We start from the raw sequence: 17,901 nt of genomic DNA on the forward strand, positions 1-17,901 counted from the left end.
CCCCTGGAAAATGGGTACAGCATGAAGGAGAAGGACAGCCAAGATTCTCTCTGGAGGCCCAAGGACTGGCCAGTATTCTCCAGATTTAAATTCACCTTTAACAGAAACAATTGCTAAAAAGTTTATTTTGGGAATCAGAGATCCACAGAGAGCTAATTTGTCCACCATCCAAACGAAGGTGACATCCTACTGCTCTTACAGGTTCTATTCTGCAAAAAGAATACAGCACTTTCCCTTAAAACAGATTACTAACTCACTATTTTAGTTAACAGACATGGCATAAACTGTTTATTAATAAATTAGATCAGAACTACCAACCAACTAAAAATAATCCACTCATGATACCTGAACAGAGCTTCTGCTCAATGGTAACTAGAAATCTCAGTGCTGTTTTAAAACATTCTTAACATCTGCTCAAATTTTTATTATGGTGCCAGTATAAAGATGAGAAAAACTTTGCAGTTTACTGTATGATAAGGAGTAGGTGGCCTTTGAACAAGACTACAAAGTAGTCTTCAAATAAAATTAACAACAAGGAAGCATTTTCTACCTGAAAATGGTAGATCAATAGCTTTCATTAAACACATACCAGTATTCTTTCAAAGATTCATTTGTATTTGATAATTAGTGGATGATAAAAGGCCCATCCAAATCTTTCAAGGAGTAAATAGAAAAAAAAAAAAAACACTTCAAAATAAATTCAGTAAACTTCCCCCAACAATACTCATGGTTGAAAACAGCAGCAAGCCCCACTGTGCCTGCTCTGTGGCTCCATTCTAATAAAACAAAACTCCCCAAAGCAGACAAGCCTCCTGATCCCTTCTCTCTTTTATTTCACAGAGATGTTCATACCAGCCTGTGACAGCTAAATTAATCTAGGTGGAAGGAAATCATGACTTGTTTTCATACAATTAGACCAAATAAACACAAGACCATCAAGCTGAGAATCTAAAGGCAAAAACTCAGGTGAAAACATAAAAATCAGTCAAGCAAGGACTTTGATCAAGCTGTTACTATCTTACTATTAGCATTCAAAATATTTGTGAAAGTCCAAGGAAAAGCTGCATGAGCAAGGAATTAAATCTGTGTAAGAAAGAAGCAAAATATTTTCCTCTGCCACCAGTTTTTCCAGCTGTCTCCAGCAATTAGACACGTATTACTAATAAAACACATCCTATTTAACCTATGTCTATCATCAGGTATAAAAGCCCACAAAGTTAATATCCCACAACTTCAGTTCATCCTCAATTTCCTTTTAGTAGCCTTATCATGATAAACATCATTATTATCACATCCACTAAGTCTCTTCAAAAGATTCTGGAAAGTATTGCTGGAACTGCAAACCCATTTACAAAACCACATCACATTCTGGGATCTAAGGGTTGTTTGACTGTTTTTTTTTTTTTTTTTACATTAGGCAACTGCCCAGAATAAGCACACAAGAAAGATGAGGACAGCTCCTTCTGTACAGCTTCTCTACTTGCCATCTTGTGCCACCTTTTTGATTCTTTATATTCCCTGAAACCTACAGCCAGACTAAAGAAAATTATTTTTATATTTTTCTGAAGGCTTAAAAAGCCAAGAAGGCTGGAGATAATGTTGGAGAAAGGTGGGGAGTGGGAAGTCAAACCAGCTACTGACTGCTATTGCCACCACCAGCCATTTAAATGGTTTGTTCCCAGCAGCAGTCAGAGAAGCAACAATTTCAAGAGTTTGACAAAAAGCAAACTTCATAAGAGGTAGCAGAAGTTTAGAGACATTTGGCATACTCAGAGCATTTACACATCTTTGATATCAAACCTTGCTGCTAACGTAAGCAGGAAGGAAGATCATCAGAAACTGATGAGAGTTTTCAGCCACTAACTCCATCCAGCCCTTTGCTCCCAGAACCTTGATCTGGAGTCCCAGTCCTAAGCCTAATTCACATTACAAAGAACTTCTGGGTGCCATGAATTCCTAGAGTCCATCCCCCCTAAGCAGTGAAGCTATAAGTAAGGGAAACTTCTAGGACCTTATGCTCTTCTAAGTTATAAATAAAGCATGCAAAAGGTGGGAGAAAACTGTAGACCTATTGCAAAAAGAGTAAGCAAGGCACAGACATATTAGACTGTCAAAAGCACCTGACAAAATAAACCACAGCATGACAGGAATGTCATTTTCCCAGAAATACCATAATGATGGAGAATTGAAGCATCCTATCTTATCCTAGTTTCCACTCCAATCTATTGTACTAAAAGAAATTATAACTCAAGCCTAAATGTGAAAGAGGCAAGGCAAGAACTTGGTAGAATTTTACAAAATTATTCATCTTGGCTTTCCAATTACTCTAGAAATACTCAGGTTTTTAATAAGCAAACTGCTGATATATGGTCCCATAATAGCAGAAGCAAAATTGGTACATCAGGCTGAAACCTGGCTGGGTGGATTGACTTTTTATTAATACTTCTACTTAGTAACATAAGAACACTGCTGGCCTTGTAAACTTTACCTCAACCCTACTCTGACATTTCAGACATTTCCAGCAAAGATTCATGGACCTATCAAAGGATTCCCTGAAATTACAATCACAGCCTTCACCAATGGGGTTGTCTTTGAGCCTGTTCCTCTCCTTGAGAAAGGAAGTGTCTGCAAAGGAGATGCTTCCTTTACTTCCCCTTATTATTTTTTTTGCTTGTTTTTGAACAAATTTTGACATTCTCAGACTACACAGTATTACTGCCTTAGTCAGTAGATGAGTAATCCCTAGTTCTTGTATTCATCTTAGCTCTCTGTCTTACTGAAAGCAAGGCTGTGGCACATCCTTATCACCAAATACTGCTTCCCATTTTCATTCTCACATCGATTTTACTAAACATACACTCCCCTAAGGCATGAAAAATTCCTACAGTATTTTTCTCCAAATAACAAAGAACAGCTACACTATTACATTTTCCAATTCAGTGTTTGGATTAAGGTACACACAGTGTTAGCTCCTTTCCAACAGCATAACTAATTCAGTGCTGTCAGTGAGCATAAGAAGACAACAGAGCCTTTCAGCTCCAGCCCAACAGCTCAAATTTAACTCAAGTATCTGGTCTGAGCAAAAGGATATAAAAGCAATGAGAGAGGGATTTAGGTGACCCTTGTTTCATTCACAGTACTGCTGTTTAATCAGTGGATGACAAGGATCAAGACATTTGGACTGTCTGGGTTTATTCAGAAGTCTCAGCTATTGGTGAACAAATGGATAGAGCTGTGCATTCAAAGGTGTCCCTAATCTGAAGTGGAGGTGTCAGTGGGTCACAGAAAGGTGTTAACACCACTGATCTGATTCTTTCTCTAGATCAAGTGCATCTCTGAAGTGGGGTAAGGTGAATTCTCAGTGCAATGCAAATGGAGCAAAGAGGACCAGAGGCTCCTGCCCTGTGGCAGGGTCAGCCAAAGCCCCCCAGCAGCAATCTCCTTACAGCAGTTCCAGCAGAGCACTGGCACGAAGCAGCAGCTGGCAAGCTCCTTACATCTGCACTGTGATTAGAAGAGAGGATTTAGATATTTGGATTTAGATATTTTAGATATTTATGGATTTAGATATTTGCAAGAAAGGCTCCAACTCAAAAGGTTACTAGAGACATATTTAGCTTGTATTATTGTTTTAAAGAAAATTACTAGATACATTTAGCTTTTAACGAGTAAGAATCCTACAGAAAAGCAATAATGTAAGCACAGAATGTTAGCTTATAATTTAATGAAAACACCTTCACTGGACACCAGGCTGTTTACCAACCAAAAAACCCCAACAACTTCCTATGGAAAAGATGTTAAAATATGACCAAAATATTCCAGGAACAATTTTTTAAGATATAAATCAAGCATTGAAGAAAAAAAAATAATAAAAGCTAAATAATAAAGAATTGAAAAAATTTTCTTCAGAAGGGGCCACTGGAGCTCCACCATCCTGCTGGAAGCAGACCTGACTTCAACATTAGGCAAGGGAGAGCTGAGAGCAGGGAGTGCTGGGGAAGGCTGAGCTCAGCTCTCCCTCTGTCCTTCCTTGCAAAGTCACCGTGTCCCCCAACTCCATTCAGCAGGATTTCTGCTGGAGCATCCAGAGGGAGAAAGACCTCATGTGGGAGAGCTGCAGCCCATTTGGTATTGACTTCACACTGCTCCCACTACTGAAGTAACACCAAATGCTTACAAAAGTTCCAGCCTGCATGCTGAAAATACTTCTAATATTTAAACTCATTTAAAAAATTATCATTTTTTGCTACTTCTTATACTGCAGGCCCCATCTGTTGTCTATTAACCCTTAGTTTGTAAGGCAAAAGGCTGAAACTCTTCCTGGTCTGTGACTCCAAACAGGCTGATTATTTATAGTCCATCTGAATGATTTCTTTTGTTGTTTAATGGGAGAGAGTGAAGGTCTGTAAAATATTATTGCTTGTTCATAGTGCATTATGTTGTCAAAATGTCATTTCTGTGAAAAAGGTCAAAATCATATCCATATCATGGAATTCTTGCACCCAACAGACTTTGCCTAATATTAATTACACACAAGTGCTACTGTAGGTCTATATGTAAGTTCAAATACAAATCACTCCATGTGCAGCTGTGGGTATCTGTTCTCTCCTCACAGACAAGAATATCTTCAGACTATTAAGCTTTTTCTACAAAAACACAAAAGAAGAAAAAAGTAAAATGAATAATATAAGTCAAACTATGTAAAATGGAAACTTCCTCTTTAAAAGGACTGACGAATCTTGCAGTTATCCTTTCAGCTCCTTTTAAAATATCTCAGCTTCTCTCCTCCAGAAGCAACAGAAACATTACTGCATTAGATCACTGCTTTCAGCAGTCACTAACCCTGCACTGACATTCAGACACTTTTGCTGGCTGGGGACAGGAGCTGTGAAGGGTCCTGCTGGAGTCAGAGTGAATCCCACAGGCCAATCCAGTCGGGATTATTTTCAGACTTTACAAGTGAAGCCTACAGCATATACTAAAAGAAGATTTTCCTTAGTAACTGAGAGCTATTGTGACATTTTAGTAGCAATTCACACTTTAAAAAGGGTGCTGAACAAAATTTTGGGGGGCTTTATTTTGTTGGTTTTGGGTTGTTTTTTTTTTTAAATTATTAACTGCCATTGATTTGGTTGAGCAAATAATGAAATAATACTTGAAAACAGCAAAACAATAACTTACATATTACTGTTAGAAACAGTATTTAGCAATATACTAACTGGGACAGTCAGTAGGAAGTCCTGAAAAACTGGTTTTAGTGTGCCTACAACCAGCAAGAGTACAGGAAAAGTGCACACTGCACACTCAGTGCTGCTGCATATGCACTGTGTAACAAAAAATAGAATTACTACTGCTTTGCAGTTAGATAAATATACAACTGATAAGGAACTGATTAGTTCAAAACCTTCTACCTCATCTTCTCTAAGTACCTTCCTGTATTTTTTTCCAAATAAATAAGATACTGGAAGGCAAAAATTGTTTTCCAGATGCTTAATATCTTTTTAGTTGTACAGCCAACACCTCTCACGTGCTTTGTATTTCATATACTCTGGGTGGGTGGGTACAGCCCTATATACAGAGATGTGAAGATGACAGGGGGCAGGAAGCCTTTACAGACACAAACACAGCACATGAACCCCAAATTTCGTCTCATTCACAACACTGGTGACATGTTAGCATCTCTATAAGTGCCTTAACATTTGCACATATGCAATTCACAGACAGAACATTCTACCTGCACTAGAGGAGAGGCAGTGTTTCTGGGGGATGAAGCACTCTGCAGGCTTTTCACACACCAGATGTAAGCAAGTGCCTCAGCAGCCCCCCCTCACCTGGAGATGAGCATCTTGTTATGTAGTGAGGCTCTAGGACTTCAGGGGGTCTGGAGGAGGAAGAGGTTTAACATTAATTTTTGAATTAATTATTACAGCCTGGAGAAGGAGAGAGGGCAAAATTTTTTTCTCTTTAAAAGCTTAAACAAGGTTTAGACATAAAAATACCTGTATCCAAATAATCATCCAGAATAGCAATCAGGTGAAAACTATAAGTTTTTGGGCTATTAATTTAGCAGCTGGGCAACATCAGGAGAAAGAATCCTTTCCTTGGAGGTGCCCAGTTGTCTGTATTTCTGCTCACCCTTCCACAATGTCTGCAACTCCTATTTGCATTTGCACTTCCCATCTTTACTTTGTATTTCTGTTAATTATTTTTTTTTTTGCATTTTTAGCGTATTTCAACCTAATTAATCCAAAAAATGGTAATCCACTTGTTACAAATGCAGCAGTTCCTTAAAAGCAGTATATTTAATAACTGACATTGATTAGAAGCTCTAAATGATCCTGCTGAGATTTAGACATGAGACAGAATGAAGTCACATTGGCTTATGGAGGAGCCAGAACAAGATGATGTGTGCAAAGGGGAGGTTTCTTTGACTTTCAGAAGTCAAAGAAGTCTTTCTTTGACTTTCACCCCTTTCACATCTTCTACATTTTCTTTCCCAAACTGAAATACATTCAACCAATTTCTTACCATCAATCTGGCAAGTTGAGTAGCAAACCCCTCAGTCCCATCTGGTAGAACACAGCTGAGATACAAACTTGTTGTGTAATGGCAATTGTAATGAGTGATATAAATAGAACTCAAATATCTGGCTTAAACATCAAAAAAATCACAGTTATGGATAAAAGCTTATTGTGTAGCCAATGCCAAATATTGCCAACTGGTAATACTGTACCTCACAGCTGTGTGGTACCATTTTTGCTGACTGAAAATAGACATTCTCCAAATGGGAATGAAGAGCAAAATGAAGAGCTCAGCAATGCTATCAGCTGTGCCTGGCTGCTCAATACTGCTGGAAGAGAGAAGGGATGTAAACACATGCATTTCTCTTTCTCCATCTGAATACAGAGGTCAAGAGAAAAGGACTAGGAGTTATTTTCAGACTCTTTTCAGTACAGTTTATCACTTATGTAAAAATTCAGCTTCAAAAAGCATATAATAAGAACCAGAGAAACACTGAGTATTTGAGGAAGTGGAGGCTTTAAGACTTGTCTCACCTTTTAGTTGGAGTTTTATTCAACACTGAATCTACTGCTGGCAATCCCAAGCAGAGTTTCAGTATTAGAAGCACAGCAAGTAAATTCCTGCTTGCTCTTATCCCTTCTGGCTATACCATCCCCCCTTTAAAAATATTCCTGCAGCTCAGTCCTTCCCACTAATATTGTAAGAAAATCACACAGAGTTATGCCTGCAAACCTTTGTGGGTTTTTGGGTTTGTTTCTGGTTTTTTTTTTTGGTTTGGTTTGGGTTTTTGTTTGTTTTTAAACCCCCTTCTTCCTTTAGAACACACTTGCAAACTGGAAAAATTTAAGCCTGTTGTTATAGTGGCAGTTATCAAAACTCAACTGCCTGGGCCTAGAGTTATATATGTATCAAAAGCTGACACAATATTCAGCAGGAGAAAGGTACAGAATATTCTACTGAAAATAATGTCTTTTACAATGCATAAGAAAAAAGAAGTATCAAGGGAGGCACCTAAGCTTCCTAACCAATCCTCATGCTAGGCTGGGGCATTCCAATCATTTCTCAAAGAAATCCATCTTGGTCACTGTGTGCATTTCTGTTGAGTTGGCATCAGCAAGAAAGGCTTTCCAAGTCCCTTTCCTGACATTCCCTCCTCTTACACTCTGCCCTGACACTGGCACAGCCATCAAGGTCCCCAACCCAACACCATCCACTTCTCTGGAAGCTGAGTGCTTGGGTCTGACCTTTTAAGAAATACTACTATTTAAGACTGGAATAAATTAGGTTTCACACTCTGAACTACAGACTGGTGCTTTATACAAGTTTTCATGATTAATAATACTTTTAATCTGAAAGGGGAGAACTTGCTGTTTCTTTTTAGAAAAAAGTCATTGAAGTTCTGTTCAGTAAATCTGTCTCCCATATATATTTGCCTTCTTGACATACATATTACCTACTACTACATTCTGTTAATTTGTTTCATTATTGTATAATGCAAAATGAAGAATAAAAATTCTTACCTGCTTCGCTTCCAATATTTGGCTCCCTACCTGCAAACATTTGAATTTCAGAAAGCCTGGATAATGTAACTTTTTCCTTTTTAAGGTTTCCAACTTTACTGCAAGTCTGCTGGTCTAATTATATTTGTATTACCCAGCAAAGGAAACAGCCAACAGCAGTAAGCTCACCAACACAGAAGAGATTACTGATCTAAGCTCTTTGGTGGGCAGAATGCTGTATTTTCAAGTCTGTCAAGTACCAAAAAGCTTCCTGCATGGTTTACTCTACAGAATTATTAAAGGTAACTCTTCCGTTACTTCTGAATGGAAAATGAAACATGGCAAGTTCCTATTACAATTTAATCCTGTAAGAAACATTAACTAAAAGGATTTACTATGCAACAGAAGTCCAGATGCAAAAGGAACATTGGGAAAGGCACCAAATGGAGGCCATGAGAGAGAAGGTCAGAGCTGACCTTGGACAGAGAGCCCAGCACTGGCTTGCTGCTCCTTACTTCATCACCAGTGTTACCCCAACACAATGATGCATGGTTTGAAATTGAGGAAAACTATGCATAGCTGAAAAATTAGAGCCTAATTCACAAATCACTACATACATCTTGCTGAGGAGTCTTCACTCCCATGTTTCACTTCAGTTTTGCTACCAGGTAAAAAGCAGAGCTGAGGTTTGAGGCTCCTAAGCCACCCAGGGAAGAGTTTATGCTCTGATTTGTCCCTGAGCTCCCAAGAATGTATCAAACATAAACTCTGAGTAAAGGGGCAAAAGAGGAGTTGGTGAAGGAGTAGAGGGAACAGCTTTTACACATCTTAACATGAAACACCCCTTATACTCAGCTTAACAGTGCTCTGAACAGCATTAGCTTTTCCCAAGAGACATCCCTCCCATTTTTGCAGACTCCCAGTGTAGCACAAATACAAAATGCAAGGGATCTGCATCAGTTTATAAATCAAAAACTGAGACAGGAGAGAACAGGTGAACACAGCAAGCAGATGGGGAAAGAAAAAGAACAAATAACAAGACAATATTGGTTCAAAGGCAGTCACAGAACACTCAGTCCAAAGTGACTGGTGTTACACGTTCCATAGATACCGTACATGCAGAGTTCTACACAGCAACCTGAGGCTGAATTTGTCAGGAATTTATGGGCAACCTTTTTGTTGAATAAAAGGGACAGAGGTGATTTCCTCAACATTCTACTAGACAGAGACAAAGCTTGGTACAGGCTGATCTAGGCACAAGTTGTCCCCTCTTCTGGGCTACAAAAAGAGAAACTGGGACACGGAGAATCAAAAGAGCAAAGTTTAAAAATTTCTATTTGATGAGGCAGAAAAAGGGAGTTGGAAGTGGTGTTGAAATGACAAACCAGAAAACTGATTTTACAGAACAGTTTTTAGTGGTTATAAAGGGAAGAGAAGAGGCAATGGCCTCAGTAGTGAAGAGTGACAGAACAAGATTAAGAGATTTAACTCATCTGTCAGAGGAGTGATTTTATCCCTGAATGTAACTCAGTTTGCCTGTATGGGTCAAGCAGAAGTCATAGAAATGAGCCTGCTGCAGTGCTCAGTCTGAACTATCAAACTCTGCCAAATTCCTTTAGGCAGAAAGCAACAGCAGATAGGAAAAAGCCCTAAACAAGCAAACAAAACCCCCCAAAAAAACCAACTGCTGAACTCTTACTGTCAAGACTGCCCAGAGAAAAGTTGTACAACGAGAAGTAAGCAAGGCAGGAATGATAGAAATTTAGGGAAGCCAGTGAAAATTGAGCTGTAAATGTAAGAAGAGGGATGATAACAAATAAAAGATTAGAGGAGTGGGTGAAGAAGAGCTGAGCCATGAACGAGCAAAGAGGAAAGGTCTTCAGGAATGGAACAGGGTATGAAATGTTAAAAGCATGCAATGGCTTCCAGCAGATAAATGCCTTTTGTTCTGACCTTTTCTTTGGTATTAGCTCCTACGCAAAAGAGATTTCATTCAGCAATTTCCTCCCATGTACTGTCACAGGACTCCTAACAAACTACCAAGATGCTCGGTCACCAAGAGTTTTCTTTAGCAAGACCATAAATCAGAAAAAAGTCACAGAAGACTTCACTGTGAGGCTTCCACCAATAATTCTCTACTGCTAAGAAAATATTATTTGTTTGACTTCCATAAAACAAGCTCAAGCATTTTTTAATTCATTTATGTACTATAAACCACAAACATCCTGCTCTATGAGCACTACCATGAAAAAATGAGAGATTGACAGGCTATAATAAAGGCACCCATCCCATTCAGCTTCCATTGACCCCAAACACCACAGAACAGGGCTCCAGGACTCCACTAGCCCTCTGCAATGGAAGAATTCAGCAGAAATTCCACACACCAGTGGTAAGTGTGTATTTTAACCTTTATAGGTGATTTATAGCCAAGGAGGAACAAACTAAGTAAAGGGCAATAATATTACAACATAAAATCTGAGGAGCAATATCTGCCTGCCTTTCAAGAGATTTGTTGCTTTTTTTCTTTTTCTTTTTCTTTTTTTTTTTTTTTGAGGGGGGTGTTCTGAAATCTGGAAGACAAGCTTCAGATTGAGGCAGTAGAAAGCAAGTCTCCAACTATGAGAGGGATTCATTGCTTGAGCTAAACTCTCAGTTAACTACATCCTCACTTTTTTCACTTTTTTTTTTAAAGTGTACTTATTATTTTAAAAATAGGTACAGCTTTCATCCAGTTTTCTCAGGCAGGAGTGCAATGTAAATAAAGAATGTCTAATGCAGTACTAACTTAAAAATCTAATTGTCCAACCAATTTGTTAGAAGTGACATGACTTTTAAAGGCAAAAAGATGCTGAACCTTAGCCAAGTTTGTTAATTAATAGCCTCCCTAGATAAAGTCCTTCTTACTGCTGTACTTGATTACTAAATCTCTCAGCTTCAAGGCAACAGATGGCTTAAGTTCTTCCAAAATTAAAAAGTCGAGAACTCTCCATACTACAACAATCTAAATTTAGTCAAATATTTAAGATTTTTTTTTTTAATTGAGTAACAAAAGAGAATAGGTAGATGGAAAAACTCACTCGTTTAATTTTCTGGATGGTTTGAAAAATTATTTATATATTCCCCTTGTTTAATAAATTGTAGACCAGCACCAGCAACAGATAGAAAAGCCATAAATCCTTGACACTGAACCTGAAACAGTTGTGACAAGAATGGTTAAGTCAGACCCTTTTGTCCAAATTGTTAATCAAGAATACTCCATGGTAAGAAAAATAAAAGCACATTACACACACAAGTTTTCAGTCCAGTATCTTCAAATGTTCCTTCCACTTTTAACTCCTTCCCAGCAGAAGGGGTTTCTGAACTGACCAAGATTATTTGTATAGTTTAAATGAAGGTCACAGCAACCATTTTCTTTTGGTGGCTCTGTACTGAAGGACACTAAACACACACACCACTTATTTTCTCCTATTTCTGTGGCATCGTGACCTCAAGGCCACCAAAAGCTGCAGAAACCTTTCAATCAATTTGAAAATGTGCCCTCTGATGCTGAGGGTGCAAAGACCTCCACGGAATGATCCCAGCTTCCTTGACTGCACATTTGTGGAATCAGGGCTACTAAAATCCAGTGCCTGATTCTTTGTACCACATTCCAACTTGTTGTAAACACAGAGGGGTTTTTCTATCAGGTTAAACTAACCTCATACAATCTAACTATTGGCATCACATGAAAATATCAGAATTGAAGTGCAAAAGAAACAGGTCCATTGCCAGAACTCTTGGCACAAAAAAGAACATCAAGCCTACTCATATGAGCACTTCAGAATAGATCACACCTAGGCATTTATTAAAGTTTTTATAAAAACATTTTCAAACTATATTCTTAAAACAGCTATTATAAGTTTCATTCCAACTATGTTAATTTTCTTCCTCGAGAGTTCATTGGATCCCAATTTTAATACCTCACTCTTTGAAATTCTTCCAAAACATTGAGCTTGAGAACTTGAAGATAATTTCATTTTTCAGTACACCTTTGCTTCCGAGTGCATTCTGCTTTCTCCCAAATTAAGTCACAGGGAAGAACTCATCAACATTTCCATTACACTAACCTTTTTGATTTTAAACTTAAATTTCACTCCATTCCTAAGTGGCTGTTCTATTAGAATTTAAAAGAAAGAATGTCCAACCTCTGGGAGCTGAAATTCAATTATAAGTATGTGTCCAGCAGTGCTGGGGGAGAAATTATCTATATGTGGAAACCACAACACAGAACTCTCCTTTGGTTTATGTAAGAAAACCAGCTTTTGTCTGTGAAAATGGTCAGTGTAAGAATATAAAACTTGAAGACTGAATTCCTATTAGAAATAGGGCAAGAAAATGCACTTCCCCTCCCTTGTATTTTCCTAGCATGTATCTCATTATCCTGACAAGAACAGTACAACAGGTATCTTAAAATAGAAGTATTAATGTACTTCCAGCACTGCCACCAAGATGAACGACAGTTTTCTGTCAGTTTTACAAAACACACACACACAAAAGTTGAGGAAACCCTGATTAACCCAAACAGTTACCCGGATTTATTGGACTATAAAAAAATATTTCCATAAAATATTACCAAATACTTATACGTTGTCATTTCCTTCTCAGCTCTTAGAAGTTCTAACTGTAGGGATGTCCTAGATACAGAGGCTTTCCCTGACACACAGAGATGCAAGACACACATCCTGTAGTCTCACAGGCACCTTGGATTTCTCTGCATTGCTACAAGCAGTGAGATATCTGATTTTCAAGAAAAACCCAAATACTGCAGGAAGCAATCCCTGTGGGATAAGAGACTCCTGCCTGCCTTAAACTGAGCTGCCTACTGAAAGCAAGACTAATATTAAAGGTGCTCTGGTACACTGCAGGAGAGTTAAAAAGTTAATTTCTTTTCGGAAAAAATTCATCTCACCAGCAGAAAGCTCCCAGTCCTGCAGTTCTTACTGACATGAGAAGTTTCCCCAGAATCTGTGGAATCCCAGAGGACAGGAATACAGGCTCCACCTCACACTTATGATCAGAGACTCATCTGTCAATTCGTATGCATAAAGTTACTTACATCACTACCTATAAGTTTTGACCTCATTTGGAGGAATATAATAATCCTTTGGTATAAAAGGTTTACAACTTACAACTGTATTTTGATGCAGAAGCCAGTAAATGACTTTAAGCAAAGTCACTTAATTATCTGATCACAATTCAGCTGTATATTAGACTAATAGCAGCTCTAGCCAGGATGCTTTAAAATAGATGCTCTAAAGCACTGGCATGATTTATTCAAATATAAATTTTTAAGTACCTACATGTAACAAAGTTGGCAATTCAGAGGAAATCTAGATATATTCAGTGACTTTATTTCACACTTCAATTAAAGTTCTGTCCACATATAAAAACATACTAAAGCTTCTAATTTTTACCTCTCCATGCTCAGTTTTCAGGCATCATTACTGCACACAAAACTAGTTTAAGTATAAAAACAATAGATTATTATAGTTATCTTGCCATTTATTTGGAAATACATCATTCCAGGAAGATTCCTCCTGTGTCACATTTAATTGCCTTTGAAGATCCTGCCATTTGAATCTGTCTTCTGGAACATGCATTTCATCATTATTTTTTAGCCTTGTTACATCAATCACTGCAACTGCTACAGAAGATTTCTGGGCTGTGAAGTGATAATTTGTTCCAGCGATATTAATGAGGCAAGCAGTGGTCTAGAGGGAGGTGACAGCCCATTGCTTTACAGACAGAGGCAGATGAAGGTGTTGTACTATTCCTACTTCGAAACACAGCTCTGGAGCCTTCCAAATATTATCTGCTCTGTTTTAAGGTATTTTTGCCACCTCTACTACCAATCACCCCTGGAGAAACATTCCATCCCTCGCCATAGGGCAGCATCAATCAAAGAGGAAATATCAGTGGTAGGTGGTTTGGAACTTCTGGGAATGACATTACAGGGCTAGAAAAAAAAAAATACTTATTTGTTGATGGCATTCCCAGTATACTGCTGTGGGAAGCTGTACATCTGGAAACACCAGATGGCCTACGTTTAAATGGGAGGAAATAGAGTATTTTAATACCCACACATCTCTAATTCAGTTCTACAAGTTTGATTTCTATGTTTTCTCAGATTATGGAGTGTTACAGGATCTGTATGACAGGCTTTATCCATATTACAGTTACTATCAATATTGCCAGCTAAACCCCTAATGTTGTACTATCTTTATCTGTGAACTCTGACTTAGCCATATGTGCACTTGTAGAAAAGCAGACTTGGTCTTTAAAACAAAGCTTAAGCCAGAAATTTATGATATAAAATACTATTCATTACAGGCCAGATGCTCCACCACCCTGAATCAATCATGATCACCTATTTAGCTTTTTGCACTTAATTTATGACATACTTTTACAGGCACACATGCTTCTACAGAATCATTTTAACTAAAAGGAAAACCAAAAACAATACAGCAAAGGGAACACACTCAGAAAGTTTTTCCATACATCCTTTCCACATAAATGCCTCAAGCTCTTAACTGATTTATACATAAGAGCTACTTACAGGCATTCTAAAGAATAATCCTAACTGTGCATGATTTACATTTACACATTTTAACTCAAAGGAAGAGAGGAAAGAGGATATGGCCATCTGCAAAGCCTCCTGTGGATAACAGTGAGCATTACCAGCTTGCCCAGTTCCTAACACCAGATTGAACCATTTGTAACTGGTGCATAGGGAATGGCTGGCTGAGAGCTGGAAGATAAGCCTCTAGAAAAAAGACCTCATACACTTTTTAAGCAGAAAGCACAATTATCTTCCTGATGATTAATCTCCAGCAAAACATAACATGTTAAAGATGAAAGTGGTGCAAATCTTTTAAGAACATTTGGCTTGATCTTCTTTTTAATAGCATCCAACATTCAAGGTCTTGGAATTCTGAGCTTGACCCATCCTAAAAAACTTAACAGGTATTTTATACTGATCTAACAGAATAAAAAAAGAATATATATATATACAAACACCATTGGAAATGAAAAAAACAGGGTTGAAATTGGAAATTTGTTCAAGCGTAATTAGCCCTCGTGCCTTAGTAATATAGAGGTCAGCATCTGTTTAAAGTAGGATTTGACATCAGTTGAAGCATATGGATAGGAATCCCAACTCTTTTTCTCATTAAAAATACACCATTTAATTTGGCTTGGTTGAGGACGATTAGCAATATGTGCTCAAAGAGAAGCTTACAATTGGAACAGAGAGACTTGGCTGGGGCAGAAGACCATGCACAGAAGCAAATCCAGAAGCTTGTAAAGATGCTCTGTACACACTATGCCAGACTCTTGTTAATGCTATTAGCTCTTCATTTTCATAAGCACACAGATTTATTAAGTAAAACCATTCAGCCAACAGGAAACATATCATAACGACTACACAGAAATAAATCAAACATATTCTCTTCCTAAAATACCCAGATACTTCTCTTCCAGCCTTTCTAGAAATGAGATTTCCAAAACCAAAACACATCTTGATGCTATTTACACCTAAGCATAACTAAAAACAAGTAGACAACATGTACATTCGAAGAAGAAAGAGATAAAGACAGAGATCCATGGCTTAGGAGAATATGCAATCAATGACACTGCCAAAATTTAGGGAGGGTTACACCATTACTGAACTGTAAGGTTCAAAGAATGTTGCAATGCAATTAGTGTGGCAGAGCAAAGATTTTACAGTTAAGTCCAAGGAGTTTCCAGCATCTGTCCCAATAGCAGTTAAAAAAAAAAAAAAGCCACAAAACCCCCACACTCTGTCATCATTCTCCCCTCTAGAATTTCTGTGCACGCACAGAAGTTACCAGAATAACTCCTGATATTTTGTACTGTTATGCTGAAGGTGCTGGATCCATCATTTTAAAAAGAATTCGCTGTTTGACACAGTTTGAAGCATTTTCAAAGATATTCTGAAATCTACTGAAACCTCACCTGGTAGCAAACATCACAAACCAGAACTATCAGCAGTAAAGCTGATTTACCATACATTTATCTAAATATCTCACACCCCCTCCCCCTTTCCCATGGAATTACAGAAAAAAATAGGAAAGGAACCACATGCAGCATATTTTTTCCACAGTTGTGTACAATTTTAAAACTTCAGAGAAATTACTGCTGTAACTTTACATTTTACTTCCTATAATTTAAGCATTTGGAACTCCAGAATTCAGTGGATTGAACTTTAAGACTTCAAGACTTAGGATTCAGTGCAAACCTTGGAAAATGAAAGCAAAAACCTGTTTTCTCTTCTTTGCATTTCCTCATTTTATATGTTTAGTATTTTCCCTATAGCCTTGCCAAAAACCCCACAAGCAACCCAATGAAGAGAGTACACTGGTGCCTCTGCCTGCCACACAAATATCTTCTGCCCATCCACTGTTTATGAACTGGAGGAGCTGATAATATGAGACAGTCAAACATTTTCAAAACTGTTATGGCTCTGGCAAGACAGAATGATGGCACATTTGCTCACAGCTTTCCCTGCTTTTCCAGAAAGCAAGGAAACATTAAATTTCCATGCATGAGCATTTCTAGCAAGGATGCTGGAACAACAGAGTCCATGGTATTCTCCTTGTGGTCACAGGAATACAAGTTCACTTGTGCTTCATTTTTAGGTTTGATTTAGCAGGACCCCTTATCAAAAACTTTGCCTTGGGGCACTTGATAAACACTCTTCCATGTTTCTAGGGCACAGTGTTAGGACATAAGAGTGCAAACATCATTAATTCTACACAGCCTTTCTCTGATTCTTACTAATAAATGGGGAGAAACAAGGTGCATCTTATTTCCTACTAGAACATTTGTATACACCCTCACAGAAAAATCACCTTTATTATAAATTATGCTGTTAAAGAAGCTCATTAGATTGTGTTTAATTAAAGATTCTGCTTTGCCTATTGGAATACTGTACCAAATTTTTGAAAAGCTGTTCTGTAGTTTCTTTCTGGGTAATTTAAAGCCTTGTGATACTTTATTCTTTGACTGTCTGAAAAGCAGAATAAACTAATCAGATCTCTATTCCTTCTTGATAGGACTGGCTGTTCGCAAATAGGTGGAAAAAGAAGGGAAAACCAGCATTTATTCTTGCCCCTTTGGAGGAGAATACACTTACCAAAGAGTTTCAAGAATAGCAAAGTAAAACCTAAAATTCAGCAGCATAATGCAGTCATTTTCAAAGGGCTGAATATAACAATATTAAAATGTACTCAGAGTGGCACTGCAATTTACTGCTGATGTGAAGGCACAGGAAAGCAAGAGGCATGACCATCCAACATGGAACCTTGAATCTCTCTATTTCTAAGATTATATCAGCTTCTGGTTGTAAAAAAACCAAGCAAAAACAACAACAAAAAAATTCCCCCAAAATAAAAATCAAAAGCCCCCAAACAAAACACATCCTTTCTTCCACTAGGCTTGCTATTCTACAAGGTACCTTCATAGCATAACCATTGCTTCCAAAATTCAATATATGCAAGTTCTGATGTGTGGAAATTCATATGGATTCAAGTCACTTGATATGTTGGAAAAAGAAATACACATAATTTGTAGAGAACTGCTGTTAATACAGACACAAACAATATAAACGAGCATTAGGAGACATCCTACCTGTACCCATTATGCAGTATCCTGCCTGTAAACCTCAGAAGGGACATTTAAAGATTCCAGTAACAGTAACTAAAATATTCCTAGTGTTTTCCAAAATGATGTCTTTGTAACACTGACCAGGAGAGTATTCCAGATGGAATAAATATTATGGTATGTAACTTTTCAGTCTCTCATAGAGACCAACCCATGGTCA

The sequence above is a fragment of the Calypte anna genome, chromosome 4, assembly GCF_003957555.1.
Source record: "Calypte anna isolate BGI_N300 chromosome 4, bCalAnn1_v1.p, whole genome shotgun sequence".
NCBI lineage: Eukaryota > Metazoa > Chordata > Aves > Apodiformes > Trochilidae > Calypte > Calypte anna.